Here is an 18,425-nt window from a genome sequence, read left to right as displayed (position 1 = left end):
GCCCGGGAGGCGAGACTGAAAAAATATCTCAAAGGAACAGTCAGTTGGTTAAATAAATCAGTCCGACTAGACTTCATTAGAACCGCCAGGCACTGGTGGAATTTGGCATTTGGACCATTTAAAATCAGTCTCTCTATTTTTACCTCTGCCTATGGAGGCTATGTTTGTGCGCCTGTCCATTGGTTGGCTGGTTATCCTGTTGTTTGTCAACAGGGTTATGTAAAATCAACTAAACGGAGCCCTACGAAACTCGGTGGACGGGTGGGACGTGTGCAAAATCAGAACCCATGAAATTTCGCCGTGGTTACCGGACAAAGTGGCAGATCCAGGGATTTTTGATCATGAAGAAGGTCGGTTTTTGATGGGAATAACCTGGATACTGTGTGGATCTGGATTATGAAAAAGACAGACTTTGAGGGGACTGATATCTAGTGTGTGCGATCAAATCTGGACCTTGTGAATTTAATTGTGTTTTCATCTTCCTTTTCCGATTTTTCATGATCTGTAGTATTTCATTGGTTCAGCTATAAAGCTTGATTAAATTCATGGGGATTGTTGGGCCTGGGAAGAGGCATGCGCTCTACTGGCTACCATTCTAGTTTTGTCTTTTCCGCATGAAGAAAAGCTTGATTACAGGCCATGATGAATCTGAGGTAACAGTGCCAATCTATAATTAGCAAAAAGCTCTTACCATCCATCAGAGCTCGTTTGATCGTCAGCATGTAGCGCGTCACGTTGATCTCTACCATACTTGACAGCGGGGACTCGACTGTGAACGCGGTGATGATGAACTCCCCGAAGCAATTAGTTAAGGAGGTGCCGCGCAGGACTCGCTGGACCCTCGGGCAAGATCCACAAATTTCTATCCGGCCGGGGACACACTCGACTCCCCCGGTCCTGTAAATGCCGAGTGCGCTCCGGCCCTGATTCATGTGCAAACTCCAGGCCCCGGCAGAAAAAAAATCCATGCATCAGTTTTATGGAGCTTATGAGAGAAGGGGGTTAATCGAATGGGTTAATGAAGCCTTTTATTGACGCTCCCTCAAGGTCATTTCATTGCAGCGCTGCATTCCCATGCACAGCGGGTAAGAGCGCTTAAGTAGTGATATGCAATGCCTGCACCCCTGCTTCTCTCTCCACATATCATTCACCGTAGACCTTTATGTTTCTTTTTTCTGACGCATTCAAGGTTAAGTATGAAGCTAAGCAGCTGTCTACAACACTTATTCTGGGGGGGGGGTAGCTACACTTAGCATAATGGATATACCCATTCCCTGTTAATATAAAGTAGCGTGAGTGTTAATTTTTTGTTTTTGTTTTGCGGTTGCTCAACATGGGTGTGTAGTGTTTCATAGGGTTTGTGACATGCACTCTTGGCATTTGGATTGAACGGGGGGCATTATCTGCATTCCTGTAGGCAATTAGCTGTGTTTAAGTGCAGAGTCTCTGGGGGTCTTGTGTAATGGCTAATTAAAAATTGTTTGTCTAAGTGAGTTCTCAGACTCCAATTTGAAAGTCTTGCGCTCGAAGGAAGGCACTTCAATTATGCATTAGGTCGGAATATTATATATATAAAAAAAAATCTGATTTCATTCACTCTCCTATTACCAGTTGTGCATTTGATTAAATGAAGGTTCATACAACATCCAGGTCTATTAAACTTCAGTGGAGTTCCTCCATTGTGCCATGAAAGGAGGTTTAAAACAGAAAATCAAGATAAGCGTTGGGGGAATGTGCAACGACTCCTTTTGTGCTCGTGAAAGCGTGCAGTTATTTTGACTAATATGTGCACAGCCCTCTGGAAAACATCCTCGCTTTGAGATAAGAGAATCAATAGATCCTGTGCGGTTCTTATTGTTGATAGACCCTGTGTGGTTTGGCCTGTTGAGAGATCCTGCGTAGCTTTGACTGTAGTGGAAGTCACAGCGGTTGCATCCACGCTATTTTACTCTCTCGCTCAGGGCTCTCTGGAAAACATCCTCTCATCTCCCTCTGAGGGAACAGGAAGGGGTGAAAGTTTGTCAAATTCACAGGGCGTGTCATCCGCCTTTGATTTATCTGGCGGGGATTTTTTGTGAAGCAAGCGAAACAAGACCACCACTGGAGTAAGATGATGCGGTGCGAATACAAATGATTTTAATCTTGAGAATACAATAAACTATTACAGCCGACGAGAACATTTAATGAACGAAAATAACATTTCTGGAGGGGCTGTACAGTATGTGAGATTACAAATGTCTGAGCGCAAACATATTGCGGCGGACATTTTTCCGGAACTTTCCCTGCCAGCGCTTTCATGAAAATTTCTGGAAAATGCCTGTGAGCCCTTGTGAGAATACCGCTGTAAAATCTTAAAATGAATAGTGAGCGAGTGGGCGTGGAATCAGAAGAACACGCAAAACAGGTAGTGGAAGTATTTACACTCGAGTATCAGCGAACTGTCACCAAATGCAGTCGGTTTAAAGACACCATACGCACAGCAAACATCCGCAACCTCCGACTGTACACTGTACTTTCAAAAAGTTGTTGGTCGCTCCACAGCACAAAGGCTCTGTTTAGGAGCTAAACACGAATGCCCGATTAGCACAGCAGTTCTGAGACACCACAAATACTCTGCATGTGTGCACTCGTGGCGCTCAGTTGTGTCATGACACAATAGCCTTATGTCTTCGAGCAGTGAAAACAAATGTGCAGGAAGAAAAAAAACTGACACAGTGAAGACCTTGTGAGAGGAAACAGCAGCGCAGTGTTTCCTCTTTTTTTTTTCCCCTTCTTCCCTTTCGAACATTGCTGTCGATTCTTAGAAGCACCACAACTAACTGTACCGTTGAGATAGAGATTACCACATAAGAGTTTAATTTCTCCACTGTAATCACACAAGGAGTGGCATTCAAATTGAGATTAATTGAAGACGAACTCCGCAGGCGTTAATTCCCGTCTCGATGGCTTTGAGCATTTCTGGTGTTTCCACAAGGAGGGAAAAAAGTCTCGCCTGCCAGGCCACCACCCCTGCCCGTTGTAACACCCCCCCCCCCCCGTCCTTCTGATTAATGAAACATGACAGTTTTCATTGTATTACACACTTCATTCTGCCACTGCGATGTCAAACAACACACACGTATATAGTCACCCACCAACACAACCACACCGGCCCGTCTCTCGAAGGAGCTCGTGCAGCGTGACCCATCGTGTGATCTGGGCGTTTGCCATTCTGAGCCGTGGAGATCCTGAGCAGGCGTGTGTTGGGTAAACAAACACGCCGGCTGTCTACAGCTCGGCATTTCCTTTGCTCGTCTTAATGCAGACCCCCCCCAACCAAAAGGAGTCTAGCCATGTAGACAGCTGAATATCTCCTGGACGGATCGCAACCGACCACAGCACCTCTGATGTGTTTCCAAATGTTTGTACAACCCTTCACTTTTCCCCTCAATTGTATCAGACATTAAATAGCTGCTCTCAGAAGCATGTCTGAGCTCAAACGCCACCACCGACGCGCTAATCGTCTTCGGGGCACTGCGGTTGCGGGAAGGAAACAAAAAGTCCTCTTCTTCTCCTCCTCCTGCTGTGTGATTAACGTCTGACTCAGGAACACACACCTAGACGGCCGGAATCGAACAGTCGAGTAATGAGCTCAAGTGACACATGCCGGCCTCGCCGGGCCGCCTCTGGTCACCCATCTGTGATCAAGCTGCAGGGGATTAATGTCACGCAGGGAACGTGTGGCTGACGGGCTGGAGGCCGGGACATTCCACTAACAGGATGTTTGTTCATTCATATACACATGAAATACATTTACTTTTAACGTTTCAGACACTCTTTTCTCCTCGGTATTTCCTTTTTTGTGCAACTACTGTATATTCCGATTCAATTCTAGAGTGAAATGTTAAAATTGACTCTGCTGTCCATTTATTCTTTGGCTGTAGATTTTACTTTAAAAACATATAAGCTCATAAAATATGAGCTCACATGGGAATAGATTAAACTATCCGACCGATTGAAGCACTTGATTTTTTGCTCTGTCTGGACAAGTTACAACACATGTATAGAAGGTAATGCATCACTATGAAAGGAGCAATACTTCAAGATTATTCATGCCACAATTGGACCAAATATATCACAAACTATCATCTTCTCATGAGTTTGAGGTCATTATCTCAGCTTCTTTGATTGCAAACTTTAGATTCATGCTATGAAGTGATTTACATGAAAGGTGCATTTACCCAAATTTCATCATCCAATTTACGCCGTTGGTAGATCTTGTTGCACTGCACTAATGATTTAGATGAATGAATATTTGAAATGAATTCAACCTTTCTGTAGGATAACCTTGACATCTTTTGCATCAGTACCTTCAAAATGTAAAACTCAGCCTGACTAAAAACCTAAAACCCTATTAAGTAAACTTGTTCTTCCCTTTCATCACTGTATTGATCTTAATCTGAATTGGAACTTAAAGGAGCAAAAAAACCTACCACACAATAAAACGTACGCTAATTAAAAAAGGATTCAACTTCCACTTCCACCATTGCAAACATATTACCCAACCATGAGCAGCACTTTAACCCGGGTCCCCACTACACTGCACAGTTCAAAGGTGCTTTACGCTCGCGGGTTTGCTTTGTGTCCGCACAAACGTACGCTTAATACAAACACGACTGCAAACACGAGCGACCCCCTTCTCCAAGAACAACCCCTTCACCCTTTTACCAATCCACATCGGCCCGTCATCCCTGAAGCCACTGTCCCAGCACCATCCTGTCTCCTTCCCTACACCCCCCCACCTCCTCTCTGTGGAATGCTAACCTTGCGTGTGAGTGTGTGTGTGTGCGTGTGTGTCTGTGTGTGTGTGTGTGTGTGTGTGTGCGCGTATGCGCGACAGTGGTGGAGCCAGGCTGGCTGTGTGGGCGGCCGAGTGTTTCCAAACAGTGGAATCTGTCACTGACACCCCTGGCAGAGCAATAAGCAGTGCCTTAATGAGCTCAGCAGATCACTCAGCGCAGAGTGGACACACACACACACACACACACACTGAAACGCACATGGGTATTACAAATACAGACAAACTATTACATATACACATGTGTAGTGTAATCAGCGTGGTTCAGATTACAGTTGATCAGTTACTTAATACAAATAACGTGTTCGTTATTAGTAACATAATAATAATAATAATCCACTTACTTCGAAATCCAACATACTGATAAAATGGACACATAGCCACAGATATTCTTCTTGTTCTGCTAGGCAAATAAAATTGATTTTTCATATTCAGAAGTTCAGCACAGAAGCTAATGAGCAAAGCCGTCCCTGCCATTAAAAAACGTAGCGCTGCGTCAGACGCATGTTTTCCTACGGCGTTCCTGCTGCTGCGGCCCGCTGGGAAGGAAAAACGTACCTCTTAAGTGTTTCTTCAGATTCGAAGTACAGGACTTTGCAAGTGACGGCAACCTAATTTATGTCTCTCTTTGCGCATAGACGCTCTTGTGTTGTGGCGGCTATTTCGAAGCAACTGCTGCTGCTTCCATCTCGGCCCAACGCCGTTCTTTTTTCCTTCCGCAACGGACCAGGTCGCCTGTCAAAGGAACCATGTATGTCAGACGCACTTTTCATTTAGCTGATATCGTTGGTTAATTACTATATTTCAAAAGCTGTAATGAAAAATGTAATTTTGTAATTGATTTCTTCCTTTGAATGGACAAACAACATGAACACATATGCACATACACAGTAAAGGACACACTCAGTATAGCATCCTTAAATCCATATGTTACACATGTAATAATGGATGCACGCGCACACACACACACACACACACACACACACATGCACATACAGTAAGTTGAGACAAGCCTAACCTTAAGTCGCTTATTACAGTGTTAAAACTTTGTCAAACGCTAAAGAAACAAACATTGCCTGTTTCGTCATTATAGGAACAAGGGGGATTCTGGGAAAATAAAATGTACCACTATTTCTGCGCCCGCCAAGCTCTGCCGACCGCGTGTCGCTCTGCCGCCTAGAGCCATCGCTCAGCGAGTCGCCGGGGTTGATCCAATTAGAACGGGACGCCGTCCTATGCCGGACGCCTCGATATTTCTTGATTACCGCACATATGTACGCGTTAGTGCTGACTCAGCCGTCCATTTGTCTTTTTTTCCCCACCCGAGCGGGACAATGGCGTCTAATTGGCGACCACCTGCTCTTCGAATCACATCGCGCCGCGGCTCCGTATGCAGATCGCCCCGCCACACAGCTGCGCTTATGATAAACACGATTACCCCCCCCCTGCATGACATTTCGGTCACGCGCCATGATCAGCCATCGTGAATCTTTCCGAGTTTTATGAAGACGAATGGGAACGTGGCAGAGGAGCGACATCGGATAACGAGAATGTGACAGCATACACACTGTGTGTTTTGGGTGACTTCCCGACAAGACATCCCTGTATGTTCGTCTCCGCCTTTCCTCGTTTTTTAAGTTATCACCCCCCCCTAACCCCCCTTACGCACCATTCTCCTGCAAACTCATTTTCTCACATACCTAGCGTCATTTAGGACATTAGTGACAGTGAATGCGGGGCAAAGTGGCAGCGATGGCCTCGGCTGTAAAGTCAGCCCCGTCCCTTTTCTTCCCCCTCTTTAACGGAGCGGTCCTGTCACCGGGACCCTTTTAATTCTCCCTTTCACCCCCTCTGGTGCCCGCCCCTTCTCGCACTGGTCCTAATGGGGAGCAGACAATAGAGGGTCCCCCCCCCCCCCAGCCCTTCATCCTCCTCTGGGCTCCCTCAGCCCTTGCAGGCCTCCCTGCCTGGTTGGAGCTGTGCACTCCGGGCTGCAGTTTGTCACAGCCATTCAGCTGAGACTGATTGTGATTGCAGCAGATGGGCTGGAGCCTGCTCCGTTGCTCGGGCCCGGTCAGACCCAAGCACTTCTCTCTCTCTCTCTCTCTCTCTCTCTCTCTCTCTCTCTCTCCTTCTCAGCTTTTTTTTCTTCATTTTCCGTCCTCCGCTCCCTTGACCCTTATCGCCTCTCCATCGTTGTCCCAATCTGTCAGTGGCTGCCCGTTCTTTCTCTGTTTTCCATGTCCACTCTAAAACAGGCAGCCGACGTTTTGCAGATGTAGAGTTTCTAAAAAGCTCAATTCTGGCGGGGGGGGGGTCAAAGGGGGTCATTTAAACGGCGCCGGGCCCAAGTGTAACCCCCTTCTTCTTTGCAAATCTTTGCAACATTGGATTTGGGAAGTGTGCATTCCCTCTCTGAAGGGCCTGAATTGTTTTTATCTGAACGCGTTCCTTTCTTCATCCTTCACATATTGACTTATGCCAAAATCATATGCCAAATCATGATGAGCTGGAAAAGTGTGCACCAACGTCCCTATTTGTCCGTACAGACGAGACAGTCAGCCCTTTTTCTTCCTAGATGAGGCTCATTCCTCAGTCTTTCTCTTTGTCATTGTCGTCGTTGTCATTTTTTTTTTTTGCTCTCTTCATGTTTTCTACAGTTGCACCTATCTGTCCTTTTGTTACCTTCCCTACCTCTTCCAAAGAGTCCAGTTTAGTGGGGCATCACAAGCCGGCTGCCGCTTGCCTGTTCACGTCTCCTCGTTGGAGTTAAAACCCCCCTCGACACTTTGGTCACAAAAAACCCCCCCCCTCCTCCTCCTCCGTACAAACCCCCACCCCAACCTCGCTTCTCCTCCCTTGAGGAACGAGCCTCCTTCTGAGGGGGCAGCAGCTCAGCCGTCTCCCCCGAACACATGTTAAACGTCCCGCATGCCCGGGGATGCTGGATGCGGTCAGGGAGCCAGAGAGAGAGAGAGAGAGACGGAAAGAGATAGGAGCAGAGACAGACTGAGCGAAAGGGAATATTGTGAGGAAACATAAAGCCAGGAGGCGGGGTGGGTGGCGGGGAGGGGGAGGAGGAGGGGAGGCACACAGCGTTCTGTGTGTGAAGAGGAGCCTCAGAGCGTGTGTGTGAGTGTTAGTGAGAGAAAGCATAGCACAGAGGGGAGAGCGTATGTAGCGTGAAGGAAGAGGAGCGGTGCCGGGAGAGTCAATGCATGTCGCCAGATTGAAGGAGAGACGCGGGATGGTAGAGGACAGGAGCGACAAGGAGTCGGATAAGAGGAGGCGAGGACCCTGAGGGGCAGGAAGGGAGCAGGGGAAAGAGGGGAGAGGAGGAGAGGCAGGTTTTTTGGTCTCAGTCAAATCGAGAGGCAGGCAGGCAGGCAGGCAGGCAGGCAGGCAGGGAGCAGTGTCGAGCCAGTCAGTGGTGCATTGTGGATGTAAAACTTTATCGTCTGCGGGAATCGGTGGGTAGCAGCTGCAGAGCAGGAGGCAAGCGTGCCGGTGGATTACCATGTGTGTCCTCTGAGCGCACCAGGATGCTGCATCTCCACCGGGGTAAGAGGCGAACCGCCGCCAGCACTGACGCGACCAATGTGTGCAACCGCATGATTTCACTCTCTCGTGGACTGTGCTCCTCCTTTGGGCACATTTGCTTCACACACGTGCCACACTGACAGTTGTCAGGAAAAGAGAAAACAAATTTGGCTTTTCGCTTGTGCAAATTTCAGGGAGGTTTAATTGTGATGTCTTCACGTTTTTGTTTTTTTTCATACGGCAGCACTGTACACACGTGCAGGAGAGGCTTTTTTTTCCCCGATTTGCACGGAGCCCAGTTGTCAGGGATGGGGAATAGGAGCGTGTCCTGTTGTTAGTGGCAACAGCGTGACGCCGGGGCACCACTTTGATCCTGATTGATAACAGAAGGAAACGGATACCCGTCGTTTAAAGCAGAGGTAAAAACAATCCAGCATCGCAGGGGATTTGTATGTGCAGGAATGCATGGTTCCCCTCCTACTCCCCTTTCTTCCCTCTAACTCTCTCTCTCTCACTCTCTCTCTCTCTCTCTCTCTCTCTCTCTCTCTCTCTCTCAGGCAGATTAAGATTTTTTCTATCCTTGCCTTCTAATCCCACTCTGAAACTCTGAATAAAGCTCAATATGCTGGAGGATATGGATAGCGGGGATATGTTGTGGTCAGCTCCTCCGCCGCTGCATGTCAGCGTGGTGCGAAGTGCAGCAGCAGTAGTGTCCATAGGTCAGGGAAGGTCAGGGCCGTCAGCAATAAGCATCACTAAGAAACAGAGGACGATGGTAGCTGTAGGATTCTGGACGCTTGCTTTATAGTTTTGGCTGGATTCGTCATCTCTAAAAACAGAGCTGCCAGGGAACATGGGAACAAGAGCATGGGAGAGTCGGGGAGGTATCATCTCTCTGTTGTTGTCCAAGTGCCAGAGAGAAATGCCATTCTCTCTCTCTCTCTCTCTCTCTCTCTCCCTCTGTCTTTTTTTTCTTCTTTTCTTTGCCCTGGGAACGGGTGCCTCCCAACACGAGATCAAAAAATAGCATCTGCCATGTAGCGGATGCTTCATAGCTGGAAATGCCCCTGATAAATGGACCGCACTCAAAGCGCTCCAGCGCAAGTCGCACACCAAGTTTCATCAACAACGAGCCGCGCCGTCCATGACCTCCCTTCCGCACACTCCATGCACTAAATGCACAATTTACATACTTGTTAAACTTGAATGGGTGATAGCTGACAGCACCCAGTGAACCCAGCCCACCCAGGCCAGATATCTATCAATATTCATTTCAATTTTCATGTGTTTTTTTTTCGGGACAACAGCAGTCACCATTACTTACCAAAGCCGTTTTGTTCCAGCATCTATCTATTTGGGCTCTTTTAAAAGCCTTTATTTAGAGCCGAGCAGCAGCCGGCAATGTCATCCCACCACCAGGGCAGTTGGAGCCTGTCGCCCTCTCTGAAACCTACCTGGGGATTACTGGATAAGAGGATTGCCAAGTGGAGGGATTTGATTTTATAGAATTAAAAAAACTGCAATTCTCTCCATCCCGGGGGCCGTGCCACAGCGCGGCCATTTCTCCACGTCATTATTTTCCCCCCCTGCTGCCATTGCTCTCGTTTGACCGCCGAGTTTCCGTTGCCACGCCACCGGTGTCCCGCACGCGAGGCAGTTTTAGGCTCAGAGGTCACGGGACTCTTCATGTTTGAGCGGAGTGGCGTGTTTGTTTGGCAGGAGTCTGAACACGGCTCGGACGGTGTTTGTTAAGCCGCGCCGATGCCAGGGCGAAAGAGACGGGATGGGAAAAGTCCATCAATTACAACCGAACGTGTGCACTGGGATTGGTGCGGGTGTCGGATGCTCTGCCAGTTGGCATTATTAGAGTCATGATCACTACAGCTGCTGGTATAGCTTAGCGGGCGACACTGCTGTTCGGTTCCCGTTCAGGGCCTCGGCTACAATCCAGTGTGTATCCCCCGAAGCACCAGCCCGCAGAAAAGAACCTGATGAACAATAGGGACTCCAGCAGGTCATCGTGACATTTCCTTCCTGCCGCCTGAGTCTCGTCCGTCACTTTGTTGCTCTCACCCCTCTACATCCGATCCTCCCAACTCCCCCCCCCCGCCCCTTTCGCCTCTTCCCCGTATGCGGCGCTCTGTATTCGCTGACCCTCAGCTAGCATATTGGTTTGAGGTCAAACTGAATTACTGAGGAATGTACCCCCCCCCCCACCCCTCACCCCCCCGTTTCAATGGCCGGCCCATTGGGCCTCAGCATGGGAGCACTTCCCCTACATTGGCAGCCAGGGGACTTTCATTTTGAAGGAGGTGTGTGTGTGTGTGTGTGTGTGTGGGGGGGGGTTCCTTCCAGACAACTTTCCCATGTAATTCCCACCGTCTCTGCAGTCTTCGTAAGCACCGTGGAGCTGGGAGCCAAAGCAGCCGGTTTAATGATGTGTACGTGTGAGGCGCTGCTCAGGATCCCAGCAGCCGGGAGCCATCGTGGAGACGCACTGCCTCCGCGACTGCAGGCCATCCAGCTCAATTAAGGGCTCTGCGAATGCATTCCTGCCCTCGGCCTACTCTACATTTATCTTCCCCCCACGAACTCCACGTGGGAACTCTAAAAACAGCCGGAGTCTTGCGGAGATCTCCGGGGCTGGTATGAACCTCTTTTTTTTTTTTTTGAGAATCTGCGAATCGGGCTATATATATAGTTTTGTTTTTTTATAGAAGACAACGTGTTCCAGCTGAAGTCTCATGCGTTGCGTTTCACTGATCGTTAACAAAAATGGGACTATTGGATGTCTCTTCTCTGTCTTCCTGTTGGTTTTTTCGCTCAGGGCAATGTCCCTCGTGAAAAAACATAAAGCCTAATGGTCCGACACAATTTATAACCAATAAAATGGCTTTTATTTGGTAGCTATCAATGGCTTGTTGCAGGCACTGGCTGGTTTGCCCCGGAGACAAAGCTTTGCCCAGACGTCCTCGCCAACTGCTCGGCACCGTCATTAGAGCCGGAGTATTTTTTGGCGGTTTCTAAACAGAGGAACCTGCTCCATGTGAGTTCGCCGAGGTGCAAAGTCTCGTGGGCGCTGTTTTTGCAGTCACTGCCTGTTTATTTTTGTTCCATTTAGAACTGGCTTATTTATTTTTTTAAATTTTTTAGATCTGCCACAATCCCCAAATTGGATTTGTTTTTTAGGTCATCGTTCTGCATGCCGACGGTTTTTACGAGATAACGCGGCGTTGTCCTTGTTTAACTACACGCAGCCTTCCGGCTGGCACACTTTCACAGGCACATGCATCTTGCAAGTTTATGGGTCAAAGCAGTCGGTGTGCGGTCGCTCCCTCTCATTTCATATTTCTGCGCTCGTCACGGCGACGCGGAGCGAGCAATTGTTACGAGGTCGGAAAAGGGGGGGGGGCGGCGTCGTATTCGTGGTTTTGTTGGGGAGGGAATGTCAACAAACTCCAGCTCGCCCCACCTCCTTGGCTGTAAATCACGGGACAACAGTGGGAGAAGCACATCCAGTGGCTGGAGGTGCGGGTGCAGCAGGGGAAGGGAATCGGATAAAGGCTCACCTTCGTGCAGTAAAACTCTTAGACAAACACCTCTCTTGTTTCCTCTGAGTTCTTTAAGCCATTTGGCGACCCTCTTTACTTTAGGGGGACTTACAACGAGTGCACTAACTTTAAATCACTCGATCGCCGGCGTGCCACAGTGGCAGAGCGGGAACGCCATGGCGATACGCCCGCGACACCTCAAAGAACCGCGGAGGAGGAGAGAATCGCCCTCGCTGCGTTGACAAGCAGAACTGTCTGGACAATTTTCTGGCCGTCCATCTGCTGGAAAGTTACGAGGCAAAGCGAAAACATGTGACTTCTGCAGAAGGGATACGTTCATGACCAGGGGACTTCTGTGGCAGCAACACACACATGCACCCATAGGCGGGTAGCCGCCGCGACGGCAGACCCTTGGCTCGAGTGCCCCCCCCCCCCTCCGTCTACCGTACCTTTGTCTCTATTGTATGTGGAGCGGCCATTTGTCTGCCCCTGTATAGGGGTTACTGTTTGCCCGCACCTCTAAAAAACGATGCGTTGACAGCCGCTGTAAAATACCCGGTAGCCTTTGCACAGTCTCCATGAGTCAGCAGAACCTTCTAGCATGACGGTACAGTAGTAAATGTGAGCCTCTGCCCCCCAGCCGGGGTGTGAAATACAGAACAATGCGTGGCAAAACGTGTGACTTTACATATTGCATGCGAGTGGCTTTTTTTTCGCCACCGTGCACGTGACTGCTGCATTCGAGCTCATTAAGCCATGTAATGAGACTCTTTAAGAATCATGAAAGGAATATTTCCTGCTGGCATCACTGATCGTGTCACCGAAGGCCTCGAAGGTTAAGAAGGTTGTAGCCGTCGTATGACATTAATATTTCGAGTTTAGTTCAGTCAGGAAGTCAGGACCCAACTAATAAGCTTTTCTGGATATACCCAACACATTGTTGTTGAGTTTTGGAAAGTGCAGCCTTTGGTTACAAATTCGTCAGTATGCTTGATTTTTTGGGGAATCCGACAATCGTGTTCACTTTACGCTTGTCAGTGCGTAAAGTGTGTGTGTGTGTGTGTGTGTGTGTGTGTGTGTGCAGTGCTAAAAAAAGGTATGTGCACAACTGGGAGCAAAACTCTGAGGAGAGCGCTTTTTCCCCCAATATGTATGATTTATCAACGGCCTTTCAGAACCAGCTGTACACACTTTGATCATCACAGGTGAACTCCGAAATCACGAGGTCATTTATTTGACCTGGATTACGTCTGGGGACGAGCTAGACGAGCGTCACTGGACAAGCTCAAAATACACACCTGTTTTTTTACCTGTTGGAATGCGGCTGTGAATTTCTGATTCCAAAACAAGGCGTGTCTGAGGTGAATGTTTTTTTTTTGCTTTTCCTTTTTTTTTCCGGGGGGGGGGGGTGTGTAACTCACTCTTATCTTTTTCTTTCTCGCTTTGAGCCATCATATCTTCTTCATATCTGCTGTTGTCCAGGTCCAGTAACTGTGCTGTTATCTCTTTCATGTTTTGGACATAAAAGATTCAAAAAGTGTGTGGTTTTGTGTGTGTGTGTGTGTGTGTGTGTGTGTGCGTGCGTGCGTGTCTCTGCATATCTGAGCTGGAGTGTTTGTACATGTTTGTTCATCCGTGTGTTTATGAGTTCCCCCCCCCTTGCGTGCCGGCGTCTAGCCGTGTCCTCGTTCTCCACGAGCCTGGCTGGTGAGTAAACCCTCTGGACAGGCCGGGCGAGCGCCGCAGCCATTTTTAAAGCACATCTGCTCGTTCGCAATGTTTCGCTTTCTTCGCCCGGACAGGAATGCGTCCGTGGCGAAGGGAAACAATTGAGGTCAGGGCCCTGCTCGCGGAATAAGAAAACACTTAGTCAGGCAGACAGACGGACAGACAGTCAGGGCAGGGGTAATCCACGCTTGGCGAAGCACATTCCTCTGAGCTCACAAGGAGTCTCGGAGGATTCCTCACGTCTCATTCTTTGGCTGCTTCAGAGGCTCAGCGATGCTTTTGATATGATCTCTCGCCCGCAAAACGTCGTTAAATCATTGCCCCTCGCTCTGATTTTGCAGATAATCCCTTAGGGCAATTTTTTTCCGGTGCGGAGGCAAATCCTCTTCACAGTCTCGCGACTGCATCCGTCAATCGTGTGCCCTGAGATAATGTCAGTTTGCCCTGTCAAAAAGAAGAAAAAAAAACGGTGGCCTCGCCGCAATCGAGCGAGCGCGGCATGTTGTTTGACTTTGGGTAAAATGTTGCCGATCGCGATCGTCTCAACTTGTTTGACTGCATAACTCAGTGCGGTTGCACACGTGTCCAAAACAAAAGTTCATACGTTCAAAGGAAGTATATATGAATACGGGAACAATGACATCACTGTGTCTAGATGAGCCACAGTGTTGCTTTGGTCTGAATGGTTATAAGGCCACATGAGGAAGGAGCTTTTTATCTGTTTGAAACCGTACTATCACAAAAAGGTATTTGTCATTCTGTGCATGCACTGATATATTCATCATTTTCACTGTATCTGTGTGCACACAAAGGTGACCCGACACATGCTTGGAGTCCTCACAGTCTGTGAGGACAGAATGTGATGAAAGCACAGAGAACAAAACATGTTTATTTGACATGTCTCTTTTGGGGGGGGGGACTAACATGGCAGCACGAGGAGGCGAGTGTTCTTTGTGTGTGTCTCACAGCAGAAGCTCATCACATTTCACCTCGTCAATAATTGATGGTCTGCCCCGGTGAGGTGAGGCTCATTGTGCCTGGCAGGCTGGGTGTGCGAGGTGCTGACATGTGGCTCCTGTTTTTTCCGTTTGCCCCCCTCCGGGTGCAGACGGGGTCCGCGGCGGGAGGCGGGAGGTCAGTAACCAGCTGTGGGTGAGGCGGTGGGAGCAGCCGTTCGGTTTTTTTTTTCTAGCAGTTTAGCCTCCACGGTGGTGCATTTTGGTGATTGATTTGAGCTGCCTAATGCATCGGGACCAATTGAAACGGTCACAGATGTGCGAGCCCCACCCCTCAGATGATGGAGACAGATGTTTACTGAGGGCTGATGCCATCGCAGTATTTGCTGCACGATTGCTGAAGATCCATGCTATGTACGTGATTGTTCTTCATTGGCCCATTCCACCAAGTTTTCTGTTTTTGCATAATCCTAATGACAAACCAACCGACAAACAAACGGACAGGGGTGAAAAAATTACCCCTTATGCGAGGTCAAAATTCTCCATTCAAAGCGGTGACAAGGCCATTTTCGCTCCATCTCGCCTGCTGTGACTCGGTTTTCCTGTCACACCGGGATGGATGTTATAACTTATCAAACGCCTCGGCGAGCTCATTGTCCCGCACCGAGCGCTCGGCTGTAATGTTTGGATCGGCGCAGAGGGTTACATAACACTGCCGTAGGAGGATTAAGGATGGGAACGACCGGTCCGGCGCCGCGGCCAAACTGTTGCCAGCCCGCGTCCCTCTGAACGGGATGCTCCACAGTATGTGGGCCAGTGGGGGATTGCGTGCACTGTGCACATCAGGACTCTCGACCCAGCGGGAGTGCAGATGCTAATACATAAATGCATGGCAGCTCAGCTCTCATCCAAACATTTATGCAGCCCTTCCAGTCCGCTATGTGGACATTTGAGGTCCCTGTAAGCCCCCTGTAAGCTCCAGTGACGATATCGGCAAGATGGTTTAGACTAATGCATCTTTTACACATTCTGATGTGTGTGAATGTGTGTGCGTTTATGTCTGAAGGAAGAACCGCTGCGGGGAAAATGCGAAAGCATTACGCACTGTTTAATCTGTTAACATCTTTCCATGCAAGGGAGAGAGATTAAGCCCACTTGATGATAAGGTGGTGCACAGTGAAGGAAATAGGCAACCAGAATGCGAGAGACAGCACTTTCTTTCTCTTTCATTATGTACCTAACGGCAAACAATTTACAACGGATTGCACCGACTGCACGCGGGAGCTGTGATAAAACAGCACAGCTAACCGTCGGCCTCACACAACGCAGTTCAAAGCGCGCGGGGGCCAACATGTCGGCTCAGGTTGAGCATATGCCCCCGCCACGCCGCCGCCGCCGCCACGGATCCTCCCTCGCCCCAGACGAAGCCGGCGCGTCGTTTGAGCCAGAGGAGGAGTAGGGGGGGGGGCCAGGAAACTCCGTTTCATCTTGGAGGAAGCGCGGCAGAGCTTGTGACGCTGCAGGAATCGCATGCGTAAAAGCCGGGAAGATGATCTTTGAGGTGTACAAAGTGCATGCGGGCGGAAAGCAAATGGTTGGGTGTACGCATTGCAAGTCGGAGACTTCTAATTTTGAAATATCAGTTGTCCAGTCACGAAGAGAACTGCATACCTTCGCCAAGGCCCAACAGTCCCCCCTTATGAAACCACATTTAGATCCGGATTTTTACTTGGATCGGCACCAACGTGCGCTTAATGCCCATGGATCGCGCAAAGTTAAAGAGAGTGATAAAACACCGTCCGCTTCTTTGTCCAGAACTGTGCCAAGATTGATTGGGTTCTTTTTCCGTCCTTCCACCACGCGTCATGGAAATCCATTCAGTAGTTTTTGTGTAATCCTGCTGAAACTAACTCATGGAATATCGGAGAATTAGCTTGACCCAAGAATTGTGCTCATGCACAACGATGCGGAGTAGAAGAGCGGCGGCGTTGTAGTTGAGTGTCCGCCGCTGAGGACTCCGGTGCTCTCGGGTGATTCCAGGACACCGGGAGCCGCTGGAGGCCTGTACGACGAACCCCGCTCCGCTCACGATTGGCTGCCGGAGCTGATGGGGCTCACGGAGGAAGGAGAACAGCAGAGGAGGAGTTGGAGGTGGAGGGGTGTATGTTCAACTATCAGCTTGCGTTTTTTCGTCCAATGCTCGGATGTACAGCACAGGACAGAGGTCGTGGACTGACGCCTGAAATAGTTCTTTCTTTTTCTGAAGAACAATTCTGATTCACTACCACCTGGATCTTGTGTTTGATGTTTAGGGTTGTCATCATTCTCAGTAAATGACAGTGAAGAAAAAGTCAAAGAGGGCATGGAAGCAGCGCTGCCTCCGAGCTCCTGGCAGCGTAAACAAACGTTGAAGCAGAAGAGAAAACTTGCTGCCGTTATCTCACCTCCAATTTTACCTCCCAACATGGCTCAGAAAATCTGTCTCCGGCAATCGTCTTGACCCCTGTGTTTTCTTGCCCCGTATGACATCGTTCGTGTTTTCACAACCGTTCGCGAAACAACGGCCCTAACTACAAAAATAAGACCGGTTTGGCAGTAATCACCCCTTTAAAATGAGGCGCTCCCGTGTTTCTGACCCTATTTGGGCGACATTTATGGGAACACGTGTTTTTATCCGAGAATGAAAACATCATAATTGGCGTGTGAGACCCACCGCGAGCCGATACAACAGGACCCTTTGCATTCGCGCGGCCCCCTTTGGAGAGATGGCTGGAGATAACGCTGCCCGACATAACTCGTTTCGCTCAGTCTGACGGGTTTAATCGGCCAGTTTGCACAGCTGCTAAAGATTTACCGCAAGGTGAGCGGCGTGGCGAAGTGTCTCGCCTCGATTGGGAATCGAAGAGCAGATGACGGACTCGCAGCGGGATCTGCCCGGAAAACAATCGCATTGCCGAACACGGGCCCGACCACAGGTCGCGTCCGCGTGCCATTCCAATATGGGTTAATACAGTTCCACACCGCCATCGACGGGAATGCGAATGAGCATTTTGCACGAGATGACTGTTATTTTGACTGCTGCTCGTGCCAATTACTGTAATTATGTTTAACGCCGAATGTCAAATTTGCTCTATATTTGGGGCCGATTTCCCCCCCCCCGGGGGGGGCGCAAGTTTTGGCTCACGCTCCGCTGCTCCTGGAACATGCCTGTGCATAAGTGGCCTGAAACTTAACCCCTTACAGGGCCGACGCTCAGTCATAACACAGACTGGAGGAATGCCAGGGCCGGTCCTGTTAACAAAACAACATTCTGCAGTGAGAAGTTCCAGAGGAACCTTCTTTTGTTTTTGTCTTCTTTTTTTTTCCCCCCCAGGGTAGAGCGTCATGGTGTAAGCAGTAGAGAGTGTGCGGTAATAGGAAGGGACACATTGTGTAATTGGAACAGGAGTGGTATTAGTCAGTCTCAGGTGTGGACACACGCGCACACACACACACACACACACACACACACACACATTAATGAATGTTCTCACAACACCTTCACGTTAATGAACGCATGCACGCAACCCACACACCTCAAATTTAAGGGCACGCAAAAAAACCCACCAAACCCTAATGTAAACACACACGTGCTAATGCACTCACACCCAAGCGCGCGCACCTACCCCCCCCCTCCCCCCTCCCTCCTTGTCTCACGCTTTGCTCGACTTCCTCACAGATTTGTCACCACCGCGCAGCGTGTTTCACAATCGGCCCCTGCCAGGCTCGGCCGTGGCTGGTTCAGCCAGGTCCCATTGCAGGGCGAACGCCGGT

The 18,425-nt window shown here is 49.1% G+C and overlaps 1 protein-coding gene across 3 annotated transcripts in view; it reads left to right on the top strand.

The window, feature by feature from the left end:
* Positions 1-18,425, top strand: part of LOC118304010 (nck-associated protein 5-like) — a 124,826-nt gene that overhangs the window by 43,388 nt on the left and 63,013 nt on the right. Inside the window, exon 1 of one of the 3 annotated variants that reach the window (XM_035629632.2) lies at positions 7,956-8,398. The exons of the other annotated variants lie outside the window; for them this stretch is intronic. The gene's annotated coding sequence lies outside the window, so the exon portion shown is untranslated. Of the gene's footprint in view, positions 1-7,955; positions 8,399-18,425 lie in introns of those variants that run through there. 3 annotated transcript variants of the gene reach the window in all.

The sequence above is a fragment of the Scophthalmus maximus genome, chromosome 1, assembly GCF_022379125.1.
Source record: "Scophthalmus maximus strain ysfricsl-2021 chromosome 1, ASM2237912v1, whole genome shotgun sequence".
NCBI lineage: Eukaryota > Metazoa > Chordata > Actinopteri > Pleuronectiformes > Scophthalmidae > Scophthalmus > Scophthalmus maximus.
Note: the sequence above shows the minus strand (reverse complement) of the source record. Positions and strands in the feature narration are given on the sequence as shown.